This window comes from Solanum verrucosum, unplaced genomic scaffold (genome assembly GCF_900185275.1).
Source record: "Solanum verrucosum unplaced genomic scaffold, falcon-dt-bn FXZP01000252.1, whole genome shotgun sequence".
Taxonomy (NCBI): Eukaryota; Viridiplantae; Streptophyta; class Magnoliopsida; order Solanales; family Solanaceae; genus Solanum; species Solanum verrucosum.
The window spans coordinates 6,655,599-6,680,726 of NW_026019988.1; the positions used below are offsets into that span (position 1 = coordinate 6,655,599).

At 36.1% G+C, this 25,128-nt stretch overlaps 1 protein-coding gene across 1 annotated transcript in view; it reads left to right on the forward strand.

The window, feature by feature from the left end:
* Positions 1 to 25,128, forward strand: part of LOC125818750 (putative UPF0481 protein At3g02645) — a 145,993-nt gene that overhangs the window by 63,647 nt on the left and 57,218 nt on the right. The window lies entirely within an intron of this gene.

The window sequence follows — 25,128 nt, forward strand, 5'->3', positions numbered from 1 at the left end:
AGAAAGTCTATAAAGCCGTGTCTGTAGAGTCCTAGTTATCAGTGTGAAGCATGTCACATCTATAATTAGAAGGCTGCAACATTTTGGAAATTTCTTCACTTTTTTCATACTCATTTCTTGGGCATTTCTTACCCTTAAGCAGGAATCACTAAGTGTTCATGAGTATAGTATGAAGTTCACCCAACTTTCCCGTTATGCTCCAGAGATGGTTGCGGATATGAAGAGTAGGAAGGTAAGGCTGCGATGCTAATATGTGATATGGACATAAGAAGGCTAATGATTCATGTGGATAGGGAGGAGTTTAGGAACAAAAAGGCTAAGACATCTGGGAATGAGTCCGAGCAGCAGAAAAGTAATGTGAACCGGTCTTCGTTCCAATAAAAAAAAAAAGGGACCCGCTCCATCATATGCTAGTGCACCTCCACCAAGGAACAAAAGTGAGTAAAATAGTCAGAATTCCCAGCATTTCAGAGCTAGACCTGCACAGTCTCAATGTAGTGTGGCACAAGGGGGTAACTGGGCTCCTGCATGTGTTAAGTGTGGTAGGAACCACTCGGGTAAGTGTCGTGATGGCTCCACTAGTTGTTTTAAGTGTGGTCAAGAGGGTCACTTCATGAAAGAGTGTCCTAAGAACCGGCAAAGTAATGTAAATCAGGGCAATAGAGCCTAATCTTCTTCAGTTGCTCCACCAGACAAGGCTACACCTAGAGGAGCTACTTCAGGTACTACCGAAGGAGCAAACCGTCTATCTGCTATCACTAGTCGCCAAGATCAAGAGGATTCACTAGACGCTGTCACTCGTATGATCCAAGTCTTTAACTTTGTTGTTTATGCTTTGTTAGATCTAGGAGCAAGTTTATCTTTTGTAACTCCTTATGTTGCTATGAACTTTGAAATTCTTCCTAAGCCCTTTAGTGTTTCTACACCTGTTGGTGAGTCTATTCTAGCTAAAAGAGTCTATCGTGATTGTACAATTTTCGTCAATCACCAGAGTATCATGACTGATTTAGTTGAGTTAGCATGGTAAATTTTGATGTCATTCTAGTATGGACTGGCTTCATGTATATTATGCATTAATAGATTGTAGAACTCGAGTAGTCAAGTTCCAGTTTCCAAATGAGCCTGTTGTAGAGTGGAAGAGTAGTTGAGCAGTGCCAAAGGGTCATTTTATTTCGTACCTTAACGCGAGAAAGTTAGTTTCCAAAGGGTGTGTTTATCAGTTAGTCCTAGTTAATGATTTGAGTGTTGAGACACCTCATATTGAATCAGTTCCAGTTGTGAGTGAGTTTCCATAAGTCTTCTGGAGTCCTTCCTGAGAGAGAAATAGAATTCGGCATAAATATTCTTCCAGATACTCGTCCTATATCTGAGAGTTTCAATACAAAGAAATATCAAACTCGAAAAGACTAAGCTGAATTTAACTATGTCTGAAAATAACATCTAAACTGACTAGAAATGATATGACAGGTCCCAGCTAAGTCTAGCAATACTGAAACTAAAAGACTGAAAATGAAAGATAACATGAATGTTGTCCTCGAAGAATGAGGACTCACCACTGTAGCTTCTGAACTGAAGATCGAGAATCGATCTAAGTGTGTTCTGACTGCTGAGGACCTGAACCTACATCACGAGAAGATGTAGCGCAGAGTATGCGTCAGTACTTGAAAGGTACTGAGCATGCAAGATAGAATAAAGTTGAAATAACATATAATTGAACAAAGTAATAAAGCAATGATATAATTTGAACATGATATAGCTACTGAATACTGAGCTAGCTAAATGCAATGACCAATTTATATCATGCTGAGACTGAATACTGACTGTACTAAAATGGTTAGTGCAATAGAGTCTGACTGAATTGTGGGAGCTACTAATAACCGATAATAAAACCACATGAGTTAAATGTGGAGTTCAATGTATACGTCCCATCAAGAGGACACAATATACCCTGCCAGAGGTATAGAGGCATGCTGGCGTGATCAATAAAATGATGCCACAGAGGGGACTTACAACCTACGTGGCTAGTAGTTCTGGGGCTATTAGGGTACGCTGAACCTTAGTCCAACTCGGTATTATGCTACTTCTACTAGATTAAGTGACTAACATATTATGACTGATTTTTTGTATTACACTGGATAGCTCAAAATGGCATGCAAACTGGGAATGCACATTAATAACTGATAATGACACATTCAAAACTGAATCTCATGTATATCTGAAATTAACTGAAATATCTAGTCTAGCATGTGTAATTCATAAACTAAAGAACTACATAGCTAGGGTTCTGAAATTCATGCAATAAACTGAGTAATAACAAACTAATCTGATTTGAAACATGTAAATAGCTAATTCATGATAATCTACTGACGTTCTAGAAACCCTAGGTTTAATCATGATAAGGTAATCAAGAAACTTACTGAAAACTAGGGACCTAATAGGTGAAAAGAACCCACTAGTTAAATCTCACATATCTGGTAACAAATTTCATGGAGAAATCTTTCGATTTCGGGGTTGGAACTAAAAGAAACTTGCTGCGTTCTTGAAGCTAGGGTTGGTCGACTCTTTCTCCTCTTCCGTTTCTAATTTTCTAAGTTTTGATTAATGATCTTAGGTAAGTTCTAGTTATATTTCTAGGCTAAAACTGACCAAAACCATGAAATTTAAGGTTAAAACGACGAGGTTTAAAAGTATAACAAAGAAGGAAAAGACCAAAATAACCCTGATTTAAACTGCAGATGGATTGACCATGGCCCATTTCACAGACCATGAGAGGGACCACGGACCGTGAAGGCCCTCGTGGTCTTCACTTGGTCCTGTGGTTTTGAGGGCTGGTCCACGAACCACTACCACAGACCGTTAAGGTCCCCGTGGTCCCTACTTAGGCTTGAGGGTTTGAGGGATAGTCTAGGGGGGTCTACTACCTAGACGTCACGGACACCACCACGGCCTGTGATGGTTCCCATGGTTTGATGTTAGGGTCTGGTGAAGTCCAAGTCAAGTCCACAGATGGTTCAATGGACCGTGGACCTTATCACGGTCCGTGAACCCTACCGTGGTGCACTGGTGGAGGTAAATTTCTGCAAATTTTTTCTGGGTCTGATTTTTGAGGTGTTACAATATCTCCCCCTTGGGATCATTCGTCCTCGAATGAAGACTAACTAGCTGAATTGAAGGGAAAGAGATGCAAACCCTACCACTAAACACTGAGGGCTGAATTTCTGGCTGAACTGAGTTCCAAAACATGCAAATACGCTAAAAAATGCAAGTACAAAGTGAAGGAACATGCTACTAAGACTAAATCTACGCATGAATGACTGAAAAACTGAAGAGGAACTATTACCTCAAGCTGGAGTGGAATCAGAAGGGAAGAGGTGAGGATAATTGGCTTTCATGGCTGCTTCTACTTACCAAGTAGCTCCCTCTACGAACTGACTCCTCCACCAAACCTTGACTGAAGCGACTTTTTTGTTTCTCAACCTTCTAACCTAACGGTCAAGAATCTCAACTGGTACATCCTCATAATAAAGGCTATCCTTTACAGCCACACTTTCTAATGGCACTACGGATGCTGGATCACCCACACACTTCTTCAAAAGTGAAATGTGGAAGACAGGATGCACTGCTGCTAAATCTACTAGCAACTCTAACTCATAAGCCACTTTACCAATCCTTTTCAAGATCCGATAAGGGCCTACATATCTAGGACTGAGCTTTCCTTTCTTTCCAAATCTCATCACCCCTTCATAGGTGACACTTTCAGAAAAACACAATCATCAATTTGGAACTTTAGTTCCCTTCTCCTTACATCTGCATAAGACTTCTGGCGACTTTGGGTTGTATTAAGTCTATCTCTAATGATTTGCACTTTCTCCGTAGCATAATGGACTGAATCTGGCCCTATCAAGGCTATTTCACATACTTTAAACTAGCCAACAGAAGATCTGCATCTACGCCCATACAATGCCTCCTAAGGGGCCATCTGAATGTTGGAATGGTAGCTATTGTTGTGGGCGGACTCAATAAGAGGAAGGTGATCATCCCAACTACCCTTGAAATTGATCACACAAGCTCTCAACATGTCCTCTAAGGTTTGAATGGTACGCTCTGCCTGACCATCCGTTTGTGGATGAAATGTTGTGCTAAGGTTAACCTCAGTACCAATACCTTTCTAAAATGACTTCCAGAAATGAGAGGTAAACTGAAGACCTCTATATGAGATGATAGACAAATGAACCACATGCAACCTCATAATCTCATTAATATAAAGCTTGGCGTAGTCCTCGACCGAATCTGTAGTCTTGACCGCCATAAAGTGAGAAGACTTAGTAACTTTGTCAACTATTACCCAAATAGAGTCATGTTGTCTGCGAGTACGAGATAACCTTGTGATGAAGTCCATGTTGATCACTTCCCACTTCTAAGTAGGAATGTCAATCTCTTGAGTCATACCTTCTGGTTTCTGATGTTCTACCTTGATTTGCTGGCAATTGGGGCACTTAGCCAGAAAATCTGTTATATCTCTTTTCATACCATTCCACCAATAGACTTCCCGCAGATTGCGGTACATCTTAGTGGCACCTGGATGAATAGAATACCTGGAGTTATGGGCCTCTGCAAGGATATGTTTTCTCAATTCGCCCACATTAGGAACACATAATCGACCCTGGTAGCGAAGCACACCATCTCCCCCTTGGGAGAAAGCCTCAACTCTCTGTTTGTGGACTGCACCCTTGAGTTCAAATAATATCGGATCGTTGTCTTTCTTTTCCTTAAATTTCACTACCAAAAAAGATTCTACCATATTCTGAACTGTTACACCACCATCTGATATGCTCATAAGACAAACTCCTAGGCGAGCAAGTTTGTGAACATCATTTGCTAACTCCTTTCTTTCTTCCTCAACATGTGCTACACTACTCATGGATAATATGTTAAGAGCATTTGCTACTACATTCGTCTTACCCAGTTGGTAATGCACACTTATATCATAATCTTTGAGGAACTCAAGCCACCTTCTCTAGCGAAGATTCAACTCTTTCTGGGTGAACACAGACTGAAGGCTCTTATGGTCGGTGAACACATCTATATGAACACCATACAAGTAGTGTCTCAAAATCTTGAGTGCAAACACCACTATTGCAAGCTCGAGGTCATGAGTCAGATAGTTCTTCTTATGCACCTTAAGTTGTCTAGAAGCATAAGTTATCACATTACCTCGCTGCATCAACACACAACCTAGGCCGACTCTGGATGCATCACAATAAATCACATAACCGTCTAAATCCTCTGGTAGAATCAAAATAAGAGATGTAGTCAACCTAATTTTCAATTCTGCGAAGCTTTTCTCACAATCATCTGACCATTGAAACCTAACCATCTTTTGAGTCAACCTAGTCAATGGTGAGGGTATGGATGAAAATCCTTCCACGAACCTTCTGTAATAACCTGCTAGACCCAAGAAACTTCTGATATCTATAGTAGAGGTAGGTCTGGGTCATTGTTTCACTGTTTCTATCTTCTGGGAATCCACTCGGATCCCTTCAGTAGACACTATATGCCCAAGAAAGGCAACTAATTTCAACCAGAATTCGCACTTACTGAATTTAGCAAATAATTGGCGATCCTTGAGAGTTTACCGGACAACCCTCAAATGACTCACATGTTCTTCCTCATTTCTAGAGTAGATGAGGATGCCATCAATAAAGACGATAACGAACAAGTCCAAATAGTGCTTGAACACTCTGTTCATCAAATCTATAAAAGCTGCAGGAGCATTGGTTAGTCCAAATGACATAACTACAAATTCATAATGACCATACTGAGTCTTGAAGGCTCTCTTCGGAATGTCACTATCTCTGACTTTAAGATGATGATAACCCGATCTGAGGTCTATCTTTGAGAAATGACTAGCACCTTGAAGTTGGTTAAACTAGTCATCAATCCTGGGGATGGGATACTTATTATTGATTTTGACCTTGTTCAATTGCCTGTAATCGATGCACATTCTGAAAGAACCATCTTTCTTCTTCACGAATAACACTAGTGCACCCCATGGCGACATATTAAGTCTGATGAAGCCCTTATCTAGAAGGTCTTTCAACTGTTCTTTCAATTCCTTAAACTCAGCTAGAGTCATTTTGTAAGGAGGAACAAAGATAGGCTGGGTATCTGGGAGGAGATCAATTCCAAAGTCGATTTTTTCTTTCGGGAGGAACTCCGAGAAGATCTTTTGGAAACTCATTAACCATTGGAATTGACTCAAGAGTTAGGGTTTCAGAGCTTGAGTCCTTAACCAAAACTAGATGATACAGATAACCCTTAGAGATCTTTCTGGCCTTAAGGTAAGAAATGAATCAACCCATAGGCGCTACGCTACCATCCTTCCATTCTAAGATTAGTTTGACTGAAAACTGAAAGCGAACAACCCTAGTTCTATAATTGACTGAGGCATAACAGGAATGTAACCAATACATGTCTAGAATGATATCGAAGTCTACCATTTCTAACTCTACAAGATCTGCTGAGATGACTTTCTGGGAGACTGTGACAGGGCAATTTCTGTATACCCGTCTAGCTATAGCTGGGTCATCTACTGGAGTAGAGACTGAGAAGGATTCTGAGAGAGTTTCTGGACTAACACTGAATTTGACCGCTATATAAGGAGTTACAAAAGACAAAGTAGCCCCTGAATCTAACAAAACATAAACATCGAGATCAAGGACTCGTAACGTACCAGTGACTACATCAGGAGAATCTTCCTAATCTTTTTTGTGTTGTCTGCTACCTGTACTAGATGAGTTACCCTGCTCAGTCGGGTAACTTATTGGTGCTGCTGAAGTTGTGAACTCGGCTCGATTAGCATTGCCTCCTTGACCCTGTTTAGAAGGATAATCTTTCAATCTATAACCAGACTGACCACACCTAAAGCATAATTCTTTTCTTTCAAGACACTCGCCCGGATGGTTCTTACTACACTTAGGGCAAGTAGGGTAGGTTTTGGTTCCTGTAACACTTCCCTGAGACTCAAAGCATGACTCCCTACCTTTATGATCGTTACGGAACTTGGAGGATGGAACACTAGCAGATGAAGGGGCTGGAGTCGAAGACCTCTGCTGAAACTGCAAGGGATTTCCACCAACCAATTTCTGTTGGAAATACTCATAGTTGCCTGTTCTTGCTTTCATACTCTCCTTAGCATGTTCCCTAAACTTATCACCCTCAACCTGTTGATCATGAGTCATGAGCCTAGATATGTTCATATCTCCCAACAACATAGCATTTCTGCACTCTGTTTTCACTAAGTCCAACACTCAATACAGAAACTTATTCATCTGAGCTCTGGAATCAGCAACCATCTGAGGAGCATACCTGGAGAGTTAGTTAAACTTGAGTCCATACTCTTAGACCGTCATGTTACCCTGCCTTAAGTTCATAAATTCCTGGGTATTTGCTTCTCTCAACTCTATTGGGAAAAACCTGTCCATAAATGTCTCACAAAAACAATCCCAAGTAATAAGAGTTGCACTTGTACCCCTGTTCTCCTTCCACTGAGTATACCAGATATGAGCTACATCCTTAAGTTGGTAAGATGCTAACTCAACCTGAACATTCCCAGTTACCTGCATTGGCATTTACCGAAACTGGATCCCGCTGATTGTTTTGGTTGGCCACACTCTGAGCCAATATTTGAATGGCATTCCTGAACTCTGCATTCGAGACTTCTTGATCTGGGACTGGAGGAGTTGTGTTTGCGTTCCTAGCATTCACATTCCTGGCGTTAGCTCTACGAGGAGGCATGATCACTGAAACGTAGAACGTCGAGTTAGAATAGGATTAGATCATACATTATGCACGATAAGAGTAACAAGAAAATGAAGTATTTCCTAAAACATTTTGTAGCCTCCTTCTCATTAGATGTGGTGCACTTCACACCCATGAAAAAAACTCTACTTAGTGCGGCTTTTCAGACATCCTAGGATACTTAAACCTAGTGCTTTGATACCAAGTTGGTCACTCACCGAACTAGCCCCGAGACGCGGACACGGGACCTAGGATCACAAGTGACCCAAAGCTAACCCTATTGGCATAGTATGAGCATACTAAGAATAATAAAACTGATACGGAAGCTAAATCATGGAAATTAAAGTGATGGGGAATACTCATATACTAACTGAATATATGAAATCTGAGAGTTTCAATACAAAGAAATATCAAACTCAAAAAGACTAAGCTGAATTTAACTATGTCTGAAAATAGCCTCTAAACTGACTAGAAATGATGGGACAGGTCCCAGCTAAGTCTAGCAATACTGAAACTAAAAGATTGAAAATGAAAGATAACATGAATGTTGTCCTCGAAGAATGAGGACTCACCACTGTAGCTTCTGAACTGAAGATTGGGAACCGATCTAAGTGTGGTCTGACTGCTGAGGACCTAAACCTACATCACGAGAAGATGTAGCGCAGAGTATGCGTCAGTACTTGAAAGGTACTTAGCATGCATGATAGAATAAAGCTAAAATAACAAGTAACTGAACAAATCAATAAATCAACGATATAATATGAACATGATATAGATACTGAAGACTGAGCTAGCTAAATGCAATGACCAATTTATAACATGCTGAGACTAAATACTGACAGTACTGAAATGGTCAATGCAATAGAGTCTAATTGAGCTGTAGAAGCTACTAATAACCGATAATAAAACCACATGAGCTAAATGTGGAGTCTGATGTATACGCCCCATCGAGATGACCCAATATACCCTGCTAGAGGTATAGAGGCATGCTAGCGTGATCACTAAAATGATGCCCACAGAAAGGACTTACAACCTACATGGCTAGTAGTTTTGGGACTATTAGGGTACGTTGAACCCTAGTTGAACTCGATATTATGCTACTCCTAATCGATTAATTAACATATTATGACTAAATTTATGTATTATACTAGATAGCTCAAAATGACATGCAAACTGGGAATGCACATTAATAACTGATAATGACACATTCAAAACTGAAGCATGTATATCTGAAATTAACTGAAATATCTAGCCTAGCATGTGTAATTCATAAACTAAATAACTACATAGCTAGGTTTCCAAAATTCATACAATAAACTGAGTAATAACATACTAATTTGATTTGGAACATGTAAATAACTAATTTATGATAATCTACTGAAGTTCTACAAACCCTAGGTTTAATCATGATAAGGGAATCAAGAAATTGATTGAAAACTAGGGACCTGATTAGTGAAAGGAACCCACTAGTGAAATCCCACATAACTGATAATGAATTTCACGGAGAAATCTTTCGATTTCGAGGCTGGTACAGAAGGAAACTTGTTGCTTGAAGCTAGGGTTGGTAGACTCTCTCTCTTCTTTCGCTTCTAATTTTCTAAGTTTTAATTAATGATATAACTTAGGTAAGTTCTAGTTATGTTTCTAGGCTAAAACTGACCAAAACCACAAAATTTAGGGTTAAAATGACAAGGTTTAAAATTCTAACGTAGAAGGAAAAGACCAAAATAACCCTGACTTAAACTGCAGACGGGCTGACCACGGCCCCTTTCACGGACCGTGAAGGCCCTCGTGGTCTTCACTTGGTCTTATGGTTCTAAGGGCTGGTCCACGAGTCACTACCACAGCCCATGTGGAGGACCACGGATCGTAAAGGTCCCCGTGGTCCTCACTTGGGCTAAGATCTGGAGACTCAGGGCTAGGGGCTTACCAACTGGCTTTCACGGACCGTACCACGGGCTGTGCGGAGGACCACGGACCGTGAAGATCCCCGTGGTCCTCACTTAGGCTTGAGGGTCTAAGGGCTAGTCTAGGAGGGCCTACTGCCTAGACATCATGGACCCCACCACGGCCCGTCGTCAAGACCACGTCCCGTGAATGTGCCCGTAGTCTGATGTCTGGGCCTGGTGAAGTCCAAGTCAAGTCCATGGACGATTCCACGGACCGTGAACCCTGCCGTGGTGCAGGTAAATTTCTGCAATTTTTTTCTGGGTCTAATTTTCGAGGTGTTACATTATGTGTTCCAAGGGTGGATGAACTTTAAGAAAGAATTATGAAGGAAATAGCTCCAGATATTCTATTCATCCAGGTTTCACAAAGATGTATCGTGACTTGAGAGAAGTCTATTGGTAGAGTAGTATGAAAAGGGGATTTCAGAGTTTGTTGCTAAGTGTCCGAATTGCCAGCAAGTTAAAGTAGAGCACAAAAAGCTTGGTGGTATGGCTGAGAATATAAAACTTCTGAAATGAAAGTGGGAGATGATTAATATGGATTTCATCACAGGTTTGTCGAGGTCTCGTAGGCAACATGATTCTATTTGGGTGATTGTTGATAGAATGACTAAATCAACCCACTTTTTACCAATGAAGAATACACATTCAACCGAAGATTATGCTAAGTTGTATATTCAAGAGGTAGTCAGACTTCATGGAGTTCTGGTCTCCATTATTTCAGATAGAGGTGCACAATTTACTGCGTAGTTCTGAAAATCTTTTCAGAAAGGTTTGGGTTAGAAGGTGAACTTGAGTACTGTTTTTCATCCTCAGACAGATGGTCAAGCAAAATGCACTATTCAGACTTTAGAGGATATGTTGAGACCTTGCGTGATTGATTTCAAAGGTATTTGGGATGATCAGATACCTCTCATCGAGTTTGCTTACAACAATAGTTATCACTCTAGCATCCAAATGGCTCCTTATGAAGCTCTATATGGGAGAAGATGCAGATCCCTTATTAGATGGTTTTAAGTTGGTGAAGCTGAGTTGATAGAACCAGACTTAGTTCATCAAGTTATGGAGAAAGTGAAACTTATTCAAGAGATGTTGAAAACAACACAGAGTTGTCAAAAATCCTACACTTATGTTAGGAGAATGGAGTTAGAGTTTGAGATAGATGATTGGGTATACTTGAAAGTTTCACCCATGAAGGGTGTTATGATATTTGGTAAGAAGGGAAAGCTTAGTCCCCGATATATTGGCCCTTACCGAATATCCAAAAGGATTGGTAATGTAGCTTATGAGTTAGAGCTACCTCAAGAGTTAGCAGCGGTTCATCCAGTATTTCATATTTCCATGTTGAAGAAGTGCATGAGAGATCCTTCACTTTCGTACCAACTAAATATATTGGTATCAAGATAGCTTGTCTTATGAGGAGATCCCAGATTCTAGACCGCCAGGTTCGCAAGTTGAGGACAAAAGAAGTAACATCAGTCAAAGTTATTTGGAGAAATCAGTTTGTTGAGGAAGTTACTTGGGAAGCTGATGAGAATATGAAGAAGAGATATCCACTTCTCTTTGAACCCGGAGAAATTCCAGATCAAGGTACTAATTCTCTTCTCAGTACTCTTTAATTTATAAACTGGATGTATAAGATTTGCATATTGGGTGCCTGATTTGATGTTACGCCCTTAGCTTACTAAGAGTACTCTCATTCGAGAACGAATGTTCCCAAAGGGGAGCTATTGAACATCTCGCTAATTGAAAGAGCTAGAATTAGAAAGAGTCGTTTTGGGAAAGAATGAAAAATCTGGAAAAATTGGTTAACTAAAGTTAAGTATGAGGTTTTGGTCAACTTCAAATGACCATAACTCCTAGATCATGATGTGTTAGGTGTGCTACAAGATAACGTAGAAAATATCTTGGAATTATCTTTCCAACGCCGCTGAGTTTACACGATTCCGAGTTCGTATGAGAGAGATATGCCTATTTGAAGTTGGATTGTCTAAATAATGAAAGTCAAAACTGGATTTTTAAAGGGTATTTTGGTTTTTCCCATACCCAATTCAATTATTTCGTTTTTGGTAATTACTTAGGGGTCTAAATTGATTTGGATTCAATTTACGCTTTTGAAAAATAAGTTAGGGTTTTGAGAGAAGAGAAAAGAAGAAGAGGAGCAAGAATCGTCAAGTTCTTCAAGAATCGCTTGTGGATTTCGTCAAGGGGTGATCCCTACATGATATGTGAGATCACATAGCGTTGGGTTAGTTCACCCATGCGCCAAACATGATTTATTTCAGTATATTATTGTTCTTGAGATTAGAAAAAATGAGTTTCTTGATGAGTATCATTGAAAGTTTTGTTTGAATCTTGATTGTTGGAGTTGTTGAGTAGTTCCTTGAGTTGATTCATGAAATTAGGCGTTATTTTGGGTATATTCTTACATATTTTGGTTATGTAGTCGAATCTAAGTGTTTTGGGAAAGATCCAATTGAGTTTAGAGGTTTAGAGTTGAAAAAAGAGTAAGGAAAAATGTCAAAATCTGGGCAATAGGGTGGGGCGCCATGCCACTCAGAGCACTCACATCAGTATCTGAAATTTCAGCTCTGGTGCCCAACGTCGCTCAGAGCGCCAGGGATGCCAGGTTCTCCACCCTTTCCCACTTCTTTTCGTATAAGTTCCCTAGCAACGTATCTATGTTTCCTAGTTAATTTCTACACTCTAAGGTACGTCTAAACATCATGAAACCATACATAAACATGAGATCATGAGCCTTGAATCCATAATTCAATTCAAGGAAAGTTAAGAGTCAAGTCAAGTTGAGTTCAAAGAGTTTTCCAAAAGTCTTTCACAAACATTTTAACTTTGTTTTAAGACTTGAGTTTCGAGTTGAGTAAAGAGTAAAGAGTAAAGAGTTGAGTTCATTTATTCAAAAGATTATGCGGGAACTAAGTAATCCCAAGAGTTAAATTTTTTCACATTTAAACAAGAGAGGAAACACCGATTTCCAAGAGATCTTTTAAGCTAAGTTTTGAGTAATTATATCAAATCAAAGAAAGAGTTTTTTAAAACACATGAGCTGAGTATATTTTAGGAGTAGTATTGAGCATCGATATGTGGATGAAATCATAATAACTCAATGTCTCCATAAACCATGTAGTCATCGTAGATAGAAAATGATCATATTTTTTAGATGATTCTTTAGTGCTTTTAAGCATAGACTAGTGGATCCACTTAGTTGAGGCGTTCTATATCTTGGCAAGTTATAGGACAGTTCTGGCAGCGTGGGCGAGACGTTGTATCATCACATTAGCTCATAGTAATGGTTGTCGGTTAGAGAAACTCTCACAGTATTATATTATTATATATCTAAGTTGAGTTGTTATTGTATTTTTCAATACATTGAGTTGTTGTTTACTGTTTTAAATGCTTTGTATAAACTGCACATTTATTGTCGTTTTACTTTGAGTTTGAGTTTGAGTTTGAGTTGGGTATTCTCGAGTTGAGTAAAGCCAAGGTAAGTGTTCTTTCCAGATTCAGTTCAAAACTTACGTCATGTTTAGCTTTCTACTCGCATGCTCGTACATTCAATGTACTGATGCCAGTTGGCCCGCATCTTATTATGATGCAGATACAAATAATCAGGATCAGCATACAACACATCATTGATCCAGTTGAACATCTCAGAGTTAGTTAGTAAGTCTCCTTGCTTCCGGAGGATTCCCTTTTATTGCTTTGTTAGTCAGTTGTTAGGATAATCGAGGTCTTGTCCCGACATCCCTCTTAGTATTTAGAGACAATTAGATATGAGTTCTTTAGTCTTGTATTTCAAATGTTTTGCTAAAATACTTGAGTTGCCAATTTAGCTAATTTGAATGTTTATCCTTAAACGTTCTAAGTTTATTTGAGACAGTTATTTAAAGTGCATTTGAATCCTTGTATTATACTACAAGAAACTGTACTTTCAGTGGCGAGAGAAGTCGCTACTAAATCCTAAAAAATCGTCACTGAATACTTTCAGTGGCGACTTTTGTGTCGTAGCTAGTACTTCCATAACTAAATGTTATTTGTGACGACTATGGATAGTCGTCACTAAAAACACAAATTAGTGACGATTTTAGTCGCCACCTAAAGCTCAATGAAAACTCTAACGAACCAGTTCCATTTCAATAGGTCGCCCCTACAGATAGGCCTTTAGTGGCGACATCAATCGCCACAAAAACTAATAATATTTTTAGCAACAACTATTGTCGCTGCAATAGCAACTTACTTTTAATGGCAACCATTTGTCGCCACTAAAACATAATTTTTCAACAAATTTTTTTTAATGCTAATAGATTTTCGATTATGACCTAATATTCTAAAATAAATATGTAGGTGTATTTCTATACATATTAAACGCATCCAATATTACTACGAAATGCACCAAAAACATTCCTTGAATCGAAATATCAAAGGTCTACCACTAAAAAGTCAACCAAAGATATTCTCCTATACATAATGTGTTATTGCACATTTTATGCATTTACATATGAAAAAGATAAAACATATAGTCATCAAATTCCACCTTGATCAATGTCATTCGTGATTGTTTTAAAACAGTGTCCCTGTTATTAAGAAAAACACAAAATCACTTTAATAATCTAAGAAAGAAAAAAGGGAGACCACAAGAATATTGGAGCATATTAAAAGAATGTCAAACACATTTTAAAAAGTAAAAATGGTAAATTAAGCAATAGCACATACTTTCCTGTAAAAACTAGATTCACCAGCACAAGTCATGATAGATAACTCACTTTCATGTTGTAACTCTGAAAATCATAAAGAATAAATATTATAATTGACAACATCTCCTCCACAATTACTAAGGGAAAAAGTGTTAATTGCAGAAGCGATAAAGGTTGATGTCTTTTTGTCATAAAAAAAATAAAGGCTGATGTCATTTTAAAAAAAAATTAAAGTAATCTATCTTATGCTTATGATGTCATTCAATAGTTGGTCTTATTAGTGTAGTTTTAGCTATGGAAATCAAGTTTACCTTAGAGAAAATGTGGGCACTAAATGACGGTATACTTAGAAAGAAATGCAGTAAAAAAATGGGTAAGAAGATAACAGTCAAAGATAGAAAGACTCCAGTAACTGTTACGTTCAAGAGACTGCTTATTGTTGATTACAACACAAGTAAATTGACTAGACAATCTCCCGCTAATTATATATTAAGAAAGAATGCGAATTTGTTGGTAAATATACTTCAAGGTGTATTCATATTAATGTTGCAGCTAGGAAGAAGTGTAATGAATGAGAGTTGTTAAATTAGAATATTAGAAGATCAATTAGATAAAACTTGTTGATCAATCGGACAAAACTTGTTTAAAAGAAGCAAGAAGCCTACCACATAACAAACTAGCATCTAAAATTCCTTACCAGCAAATTGGTGTAGATCTGCATATGAGATTGGTCCACCTTTAAAATTTGAATCTATAACCTTCTTTGACTCCTCCAACAAATTCAAAGCAGAAGCAATCCCTTTATTTTCTGGTCTGTTGATCTCTGAGCTTCACACAGAGAAGAAAAGTAGAAGGAAGATTAATAGAAGTCAAGGTACAAAAAATGACATCTAATCCTATAACATGATGTTTGAAGCAAGGTAATAGCGTGAATCAAATTTCAGCAACAAATGAGACCTTATCCTATAACATCTACTTCATGGAGAGACTATAAATAGAAAAGATAGGAGGAATGACCTTGACGTTTTGTTGCTAGTATACTACTGCATATATATCCAAGAACCAAAAGAAATTTCACCAGCTTGGTTGATATGTCTACTCTGTTTTAATCTGTAAAACTTATGAGATTCTAGGTAAGTTTTATTTACTCCGAGAAGAAGGTAACAAGCATCCCTCAACGATTCTCCAAAGATAGTCCTTAAACTTAGTTTAACTAACACTACAAAGGATTATCTATTTGATTACTATCATTGCCTGTTTTTAAAGAAAGTATGAATAGAAATGATTTTCTTAGAAAGAAAACATACAACTGTTTCAAACACTTGTAAACTTAAAATGGAAGACACAGGTCCTATGCAAGTTTAATATGCTAAAATAGAAGTTTTGCATGCGTGCTCTTCTAAACAGTGGGACGGAAGGCAAACTTAATTCTTTATGAGTCTTTGCTAGATAAATCTTAGCCTCTAAGTTTTACAACTCTCAAGTCCCCAAGTCAAGTCTCTTATGTGTATAGAATCAAATAACTCTCAAATATGAAAGTACTATATTAACTAGCTTAGAAAAATGGGTAGATTATTAGTCAAAAACAAGTAAATAAATAGACATCAAGCAGAAACGAGTAGCCACAATTTCATATTGATGAAGTTAACAAATAAACATTTTTATTCTAAGATATATGATCCATATTATGCAATTCTAGAAACCGCAATAGATATACTATTGAACGAAATGATTGATACGCTAGCGATATGTTGAGGACCGACATAAGAACAGAAACAATGACTCAACAGACTGTTCCTCATCAGTAGCAGACCCTTCAGGTTTAAAACTGTAATTGAAAGTCTTAGTTTTTGACTCTACCACAATATTCTCAACATCTTGCCATTCTTTTTGGCATCCTCCATTTCTAGTCACTCACTCCAGTTCGACAACTAGCATACAATTCTAACATATTCATTTAAATATTATTTCTAACACATGGAAAACTGACAAAAATGAGGAATAAATTCGTCCAACAGATTTGTGGAAAAATAAAACCCCAAAGAAGATACCGTTCACCCATCGCAAGAGAGTAAGCATGTCAAGTCTTGTTGCTTCCTATCTAATTTCTGAGATGGACAAAGTTTACAAGGATTTGGAATTTAGGAATAGTAGAAATCATCTCAGCAATTTTGTGATCCCTCACTACCGAAGAGAAACTAAGAAAAATATGAGTGGAAGCAGCGAATTTGACGTAGTAGCCCTAAAAACTGGGGACGAATTTGGTGCGAGCAGAGGAGGGAATTGGAGGAAAAGGGATAAGTGTGGTGTTATATGGAAATCTGCGTTTTGAAATTGGAGGAGCAATTCATTTAGTGTTGTTTTTAATTATCTTTATTCTTTATATTTTTATTTGTTTTGTTTTCTCCTTTTTTATTTTTTTTGAATTATCTATCTTAAGAAATTAAAATGATTCTTAATGAACAGCATAGTAAAAACAAAAAAAGTCGCTAACCATTAGCAAAATTACTTTATAAATTTATTTAACTAACTCTACACTATAATTTATATTACTTTAAAAACATGAAAGTCCTTAAAAATATTGACTGAAATTTTTATCTTAGTTAAAAGATTGACAATTTACAAAATTATCATTCATTATTTTTCTTAAATTATTAATTAATTATCTTTATGATATTTAAAACTATGAAGTCCAATACTATATGATAAGAGTAAAATTATCTTTTAAACAAAGTGTATCACAGAAGATAGAAAGTAATATAAAATCACGTTAGAAAACAATAGGAATTTCGCCAGCATTATTTGGACTAAAATTTGGCACTACAAAATCCACATTTTATTTTTCTAGTATTTAACAGCTCAAATACATTTTTTTTTAGGAATTTCGTGATGACAACATAATGTGGTAAATAAAATAAATAAATTATATTAAAGAAAGAGGCTCACATTTTTTAAAATAACTTTTTAACCTTCATATATGAAATTTTGATTATTCCCATAGATATAATATTTATTTTAATGTCAACTGCTATTTTTTTTTAAAAAAAATATTTTGTTTTTCTTGTATACAGTTATTTTGATTGATGTTAGACACACCGTGCACAACACGTACTCTAAACTAGTTATTAAAATGTAACACCCCAGAAATTTTTTGAACTAAGACTCGAACCGTTCTTCGTAGTGAGTGAGATTTTACCAAGGAGTTTAAAATTTCTTAAGTGTTATGTAGCACCTTGAGTTTCAAAAAGAATTAAATTGGAAATAGCAAAATCTGAAATTTTGCAAGTTATGCTAAAGTATGAGTTTTGGGTCGACTTGAAACGACCATAATTCCTAGCTCAGGATGAATTAGGTGTGCTACCAGATACCGTAGCGAAGATCTTTAAATTATCTTTCCAACGCCGCTGAGTTTGCTAAGTTTCGAGGTCGGATGAGTAAGATATGACCTTTTTAAGATAGGCTGACCAGTTAAGGAAGGTTAGCCGAAAATAGAGACGGGTATTTTGGTCTTTTCCTTACCAAATCAGATTTAATTCGTTTTTAGTAAGGTCTTAAGGGTCTAATCCTATTAGGTTCAGTTTTATAATCCTAGTTTACACCTAGGGTTTTAGTTGAGAGTTCAAGAAGAGAAAAGAAGAAGAGAAAAGAGGAGAAAAGAGAAGGGATCGAAACGTTCGTCGAGATGCTTGAGAGTTGTTGCGGATTGTCACCATGGGATTAAGCCCTAAGAGGTATGTAAGCTTCCATAGTGTTGGGTTCTTTCACCACTATGGAATTTCGTTCTTGAAATTTAAAGATTAGAGTTCTTGATGAGTTATTGATAAGTGTTCTTGAAGTTTCATTAAGTTTTAATGTAAGATTTTGCTTGGGTCAACTTTAAATGACCATATCTCTTAGAATATTAAGAGTTACGTGAGCCATAACCTATCCAATTAAAGGTAATTGAATCTACTTTCCAACTCCACCAGTTTCACGTCAATCCAATATCTGAGTAAAATGTTATGACTATTTTAGTAACCTATACAGTGCTGTTACGAATTAGCCAACGGAAAAATATTGAAAATAATCGTTTTTGTCTTTTTACCTCCAAGAAAACCATCAATGAATTTCTTGACTAATTAAAAAGCTCAAAACAATCAAATTTTCATCTTCACTCATGAAAATCATAATTTTTGGCTATAGAGATTTTTAAGAAACTAACTCGAGAATCTCAAGAAAGGTCTTCTTGATTGTTTACCTTCAAGCTAGGGTTTCAAGGCTTCTAATCAAGTTCTTCTTCAAGATTCTTAAAGATTCTTCAAGATTCTTCAAGAATCTTGTTCTTCTAGGTATGTAAGGCTATCATAGTGTTGGACTAGTTCGTCCTCACGCCCTACATCTACTTTCAGATCAGAAAAAGAGTAATCTAGGATACTTTCCCTAGATTTGAGTATTCTTGAGATAAGTTGATTTTGAGTTCTTGAATTCATGTTTCTTTTAAAAGTTCTATTCCTAATTATTGAATAGCTATATTGTTATTGAGATCCTTCATATCATGAATCATAACTCTTGAATTCATAATTCAAATTCAAGAGAGAGTTAAGAGTAGAGTTCAAGGAAGCCTTTGAATTCAATTCTGAACCCTTTGAGATCCATCATCGATTTGAGTTAAATTTTGAGAAAGTAAGTATGAGAATGAGAAGAGTTGTACATGAATTCCTTATTGATATTTTGACCCTTGAGTCGAGTCGTTCCTGCCCATAAACTCCGCATGCACGTCGTAAGTTGAGCATCCTTTAGAGAAGTGGTGTCTTCAAGTTCTAAGCCTTTTAAGTATTGAGTTTCTAACCCCTTTGAGATTATATTTCTAAGCATGGGACTATTACATGTTACCCACAAAGTCTTTGAGTTGAATTGTTCATGCCTATAATTCCGCATGAATCCTATAAGTCGAGCAATTTTGAGAAAAGAAGTATCTTTGAGTCCTTAAGTTGAGTCGTTCATGGTTATAATTCCGCATGAACCCTCTGAGTTGAGCATTCTTGAAATGAGTAGTATTATTGAAGTTCTTGAGTTCCAAGTATTTGAGTTCTATCTGTAGTTATTGAAAACCTTGCATTGAGTCGTTCATGTCCATCATTCGACACGAACCACATTTTAAGAAGTCTTTTACAAATGTTTTACCTTTGTTTTAAGACTTAAGTTTTGAGTTCAGTAAAGAGTGAAGAGTAAAGTTTGAAGTCCTTTTCTTCAAAAGTATATGGGGACTAAGTATTCCCAAAGAGTTTATAAATGTTTTCACATTTAAATAAGAACGGAAACTGGGATTTCCAAAGGGCCTTCGGGCTAGTTTTCAGAAAAGAGTAATAACTTTCTAAATGAAGCAAGTAGGGAAACTGAGATTTCCAAGATAGCCTTTGAGCTAAGTTTTTGAGCAATTATCTCAAATCAGCAGAAAGAAGTATGTTTTTTAAAACATAAGAGCTAGTATATTTTTGGGAGTAGTATTGAGCACCGATATGGGGGAGAGTTCAGACAACTCACAACCCCCATAAACCATGTAGCCATCATGGGTAGAAAAGGGTCATACTTTTTAGATGAATCCTTTTCACATAGACTAGTGGATCCATTAGTAGTTCAGGTCCTATACCTTTGGCCGGGTATAGGATGCGCTGGCAGCGTGAGGTAGATCGCTGTATCATCACTATAGCTCTTATGTGATGGTTGTCGGTTAGAGAAACTCCCACAGAAGTTATTGTATTTTTATATACATCAGTTTATTGTATTTTTATATACATTTCAGAGTTATGTTGTATCCTTGCATACATACAGATTTGACAGCATGTTTTTAAACAGTTTGTTTCTTTATATTGCACTTGTTTTAAATTGCTTTATATTGAAATTAGTTCAGTCATATTTAGTTGAGTATTCAAAGTTGAGTATCCAGAGTTGAGTATCCAGAGTCGAATATCATATCTTTGAGTCGAATATTATATCCTTGAGTTGAGTATCTAATCTCGGAGTTGAGTATCTTATCCTTGAGTACTTCTGAGTTGAGTAAGTTTGAGTAGTTTTGAGTACCCTTGAGTATTCCTTGAGTTGAGTAAGTTTGAGAAGATGTAAGTATGTTTCATTTCTATCAAGTTTCAAGCTTATGTTTATGTTTTAGAATTCCTCCTACATGCTCGTACATTCCACGTACTGAGCCATTTGGCCTGCATCTTCTCATGATGCAGACACAGGTATTCAGGATCATCAACAGGAGCTTCGTTGATACATCCGAGAGTTCGAGTTAGCTATGGTGAGCCTCATTGCTTTCGGAGGATTTCATTTACCTTTCAGTTATATCAGTTGTTAGGATGTCGTGGGTCTTGTCCCGACTTCCATCTTTATCAGTTAGAGGCTTCATAGATAGTCAGTACAGTTGAGAAGTCTGTATCATTTATTTTATTAAATGTTTTAAAGACTAAAGTTGCCTTTTTATGGCGAGTTGTATATATTTTATTATACAGAGTTTTCTTTGGACTTAAAGTTTGTATTTAAGTTTTATGAACTTTTATTTCAGTTTTTAAGCTTTATATGCTTGAATCAGTTTTCCGCTTGTAGTCAGCCAGGATGAGGGTTCGCTTGGGGACCAGCAATGGTCTTCGAGTGCCGGCCACGTCCAGGGTGTAGGCTCGGGTCGTGACATAAAACTTTGCTATTTTTTATTTTTTTTTGCATGTGTTTAAATATGAAATTGCGATAAGTATTGATTTTTTATTACTAATAAAAGGATCAAAATATACGATACATTCATCACAACTATTATAAAAATGTTACTTCCAATTCAAAAGAACGCTCAAATATCAAAAGAAAAGAATAGTTACGGCATAAAATGTCGCTATTAAACATGAACATTTAGTAGCGATAAAGTCGCCACAAAACACCTTTAGCAGCGACATCTTATTGGTCGCCACTAGTACTTCTTCAACCAAAATTTATTTGAAAATTTTAGTTCAATTTTGTGGCGGCCAAAACATAGTTTTAGTGCTACTTTTAGTGGCAAGAATTAGGGTCGCACGCTTTTTTTATTTCTTTTATTTACTATATTTTTTATACCTAGGAAAATACAATTTCTTAGTTCTGTCTTATTTCGGAGTGAAATACCTAAAAAAAAAAATCGTGGTCGGGAAGGTTAGAGTAGCCAAAGCCATTGGAATTTTGATTTTATACATTGAAAAAATTCGTTTTGTTATTAATAGACTAGGAAGGGGGAAAAGAATAACTGAAAGAAAGGCAATCAATTAGTTATTCGTCAAAGTTTCATTTATTCAATGACCAGAATTAAACGGGGATATATAGCTCGGAGACATAGAACAAAAATTCGTTTATTTGCATCAAGCTTTCGAGGGGCTCATTCAAGGCTTACTAGAACTATTACTCAACAGAAAATAAGAGCTTTAGTTTCAGCTCATCGGGATAGGGATAGGAAAAAGACAGATTTTCGTCGTTTGTGGATCACTAGGATAAACGTAGTAATTCGCGAAAGGGGAGTATCCTATAGTTATAGTAGATTAATACACGATATGTACAAGAGACAGTTGCTTCTTAACCGTAAAATACTTGCACGTAATACCATAACCTTTTGCGGCAACTTTTCCAAGTCGCTGCAAATGCTCGTGCTTTTCTGGCAACTATGGGAGTTGCCACTAAAGGTCGCCACAATAAATCACAATTCTTGTAGTGCGTATGTACTTAAATAGCAAATCTTCCATTATACTGAACACACCCTAAAAGTGTTGTTCTTCAATTATACTTGATATCAAATTTTAGAATAAATAGTGGCTTGAACACACACTCAAAGTGTTATTCTCTGATATGTTTTCTTAAATGTAATGTCTATATAAACTTTATTCTATGATACTAAAACTTTATTTATTCTAAGATACTTTTCTCAAAATGCGCACTATTTCATGTTAGTAATATAGGCAGGTATGCAGTTAATCTATATATAGCATACCCATATAGAATTTAATATTCACCATCTCACATATTCCTCCACCTTCATAAAAGTTAAGTACAACAAAATAATTTAAAAAGAAACTCAAGTACACTCCAACTAGTCCATTTTGAATCAGGTAATTTTTAAATGTCTTATACAATATCCTATCCAATACACTACAACAAATAAATAATTTTACGAGAATATTATAATTGTTACTATATTATATTTAACGGTATTAATATAATGTAGGTAATCAATAACCAACATTCTAGATAAATGTGGTTAAGTAAGTAGTAATTGTCTCAATTGTACCTAAAGGTTCCATCTCCTAAACCTAATACTAATATGCTACTTATATTGATTATAAGGTATTTTATTTATTTGAGTAGTAAGTTGTAAGATATATATGATTTAAATTTCTCTTATTTGATGTATTTTAGTAGACCCAGTTCTTGAGCCCCTTCGTTTCAATTTGTTTATCTTTGTTTAACTCCATATTTTTATATCACGGTATGTAAAATAGTGGGATAGAACTTTATTATTGTCATCTTTCAAGTTTCTTGATTCATCACTTTTTTAATTTGTAAAAGCGTCTAGAGAGTTTTTATCAAATTAAAATTCTACGAACTATACTTAGTATTGTGTTGTAACTTCTACTTGTGACTTACATAACAACTCAACATATCCAGTGTAGTCCTACAAAGTGGGGTCTGGGAGTGTACACAAACCTTACCTCTACCTAAGAGTTGAGATAAAGAGACTATTTTTGATATATTTTTTATACTAGCAGAACACTACTACAATAAAATAATATTATAATTGAACTACACGAAATCATAGATAGCAACAAAAATCGAAGAATAATTAAGAAACTACAAGACTGTACAGTCCTGTGACTACGAGTAAGGGTAACAAGAAAATGCAGTCCTACTTACTAGTATGGCCGCACTCTTATACCTACTAATATTCTATCCTAATTTGTGTCCTACACATCTTCCTATCATAACGTTTTAACAAAAAAATATTAAAAATTAACTAAACCACAAATTATGAAGTATAATAAAATAATCAAAAATTGATATGATATAAATTTTATAAAATAAGCGATCAAATCTAAAATTGACCGAACCCCTACCCTACACGTATCTAGATACTATCTGTTGGGATATATACTATTAACCATGTGTTAAGAAATAATATTTATTATAGAATAAATATTTGCTCAATTTTAATAGATCATATATTCGTTTATGGTGTCTATTTACTTATATAGTAGATGATTTAGTGTGTAGAGTTTTAGCTTATACACAGAGGATTAAATCATCGGTTCTTATAAGTATAAAGTTTTTTGTTCACAATCTAGGATGGAAATTGGACATGCCATCGGTACGATTGTAGCACAAGATTATAGGTAATTTATCTTGATTATGGGAACGGTATAGTTCCAACTTCTTGTGCTAGTGCATTTTGTATGTATTGAACGGGACCGAGTAGAGATAGTTGTTTTAGACTGACTGACAAAACATATTCTCTAAACTATTAAATGTACTTATATTCTTAATCCTGATATAACTATTATGATCTGTATATATTAATTATTGTTTTGATTTATTAAAATGTGAGATTCTGAGATGGGTCAATATGCCTGGTAAGTTGGATGATAATAATATATATTGGTGAAATAATAAGTTAGTTGATGAAATTCATGTCTCGTTATAGAGATTGATTGATATGCCTTTTTGAGAAACTTATAAGTTTTCATCGTGTCAAACCTCGCAAGTGGATTTATGAATCCGACACATGAAATAGGTTAAGTAGTGCTCTAAAGGAAATTAATCATTAAGTTAAATTCGTCAGTAATTTAATTTATTGATTAGTATCTGAAATCTTAACATGGGGAATTACATAAGTGTTTAATGGGGAATTACAAAATATAAATAGAGGAGTGCAATTGCGAATTTCTAGTGGAATGATTTGTAATTTATTATGGTAAGAATAATTCAAATTAATTATTTGGAATTATTTCCATAATAGGAAGCCTCAGTAATTAATTATGTGGTTCCTCCAGTGCCCATATTTAACTAGAACTCAGAATCCTAATTCTAAAGGGAAAAGGGGAGAGGCGTTAGTTTTCTTATAAAAAGAAAACTAGCGTGTATTTTTCGGTTGAAGAAAAATAACGTTTGTTTGGTTCTCCTCTTTGGACTGTGAAGAAATCTCTATAATTAAGGATTCTTCTTGCCCTAGATTGATTAGTTTTCTATTCGATACTTGCCCACCCAAGTATTGAGAGAGTTCAGATGTGAACTTGGGATCACTGTAGAAGACCATGGCTATCTTGTTGATTCACTTGAAGGACTGTCTAACTTGGGGATTCGCTTGAAGGTATTTGTTCATGCTTCAAGAGACGTATTTATCGAATAATTTCAGTATGTTTATGTGTTCTAGCATGATTATGTGTTCTAGCATAAACGGTATTAATTATCTATTATTCATGTAAGCAGTAAGATTCTAGTATGCTTTCGTTGTGCATATATGTTTTCCAACAATTGGCATCAAGAGCCACGCTTACCTCTAATAACTAGATAGCATGATGTATATTTGTATGTGTGTTTGATCGTATACATGGATATACTGTCTTTTACCATCTATTTGCTTGAAATCAATTTGTGTTGATTAGTAATTGTGATATCAAATTATC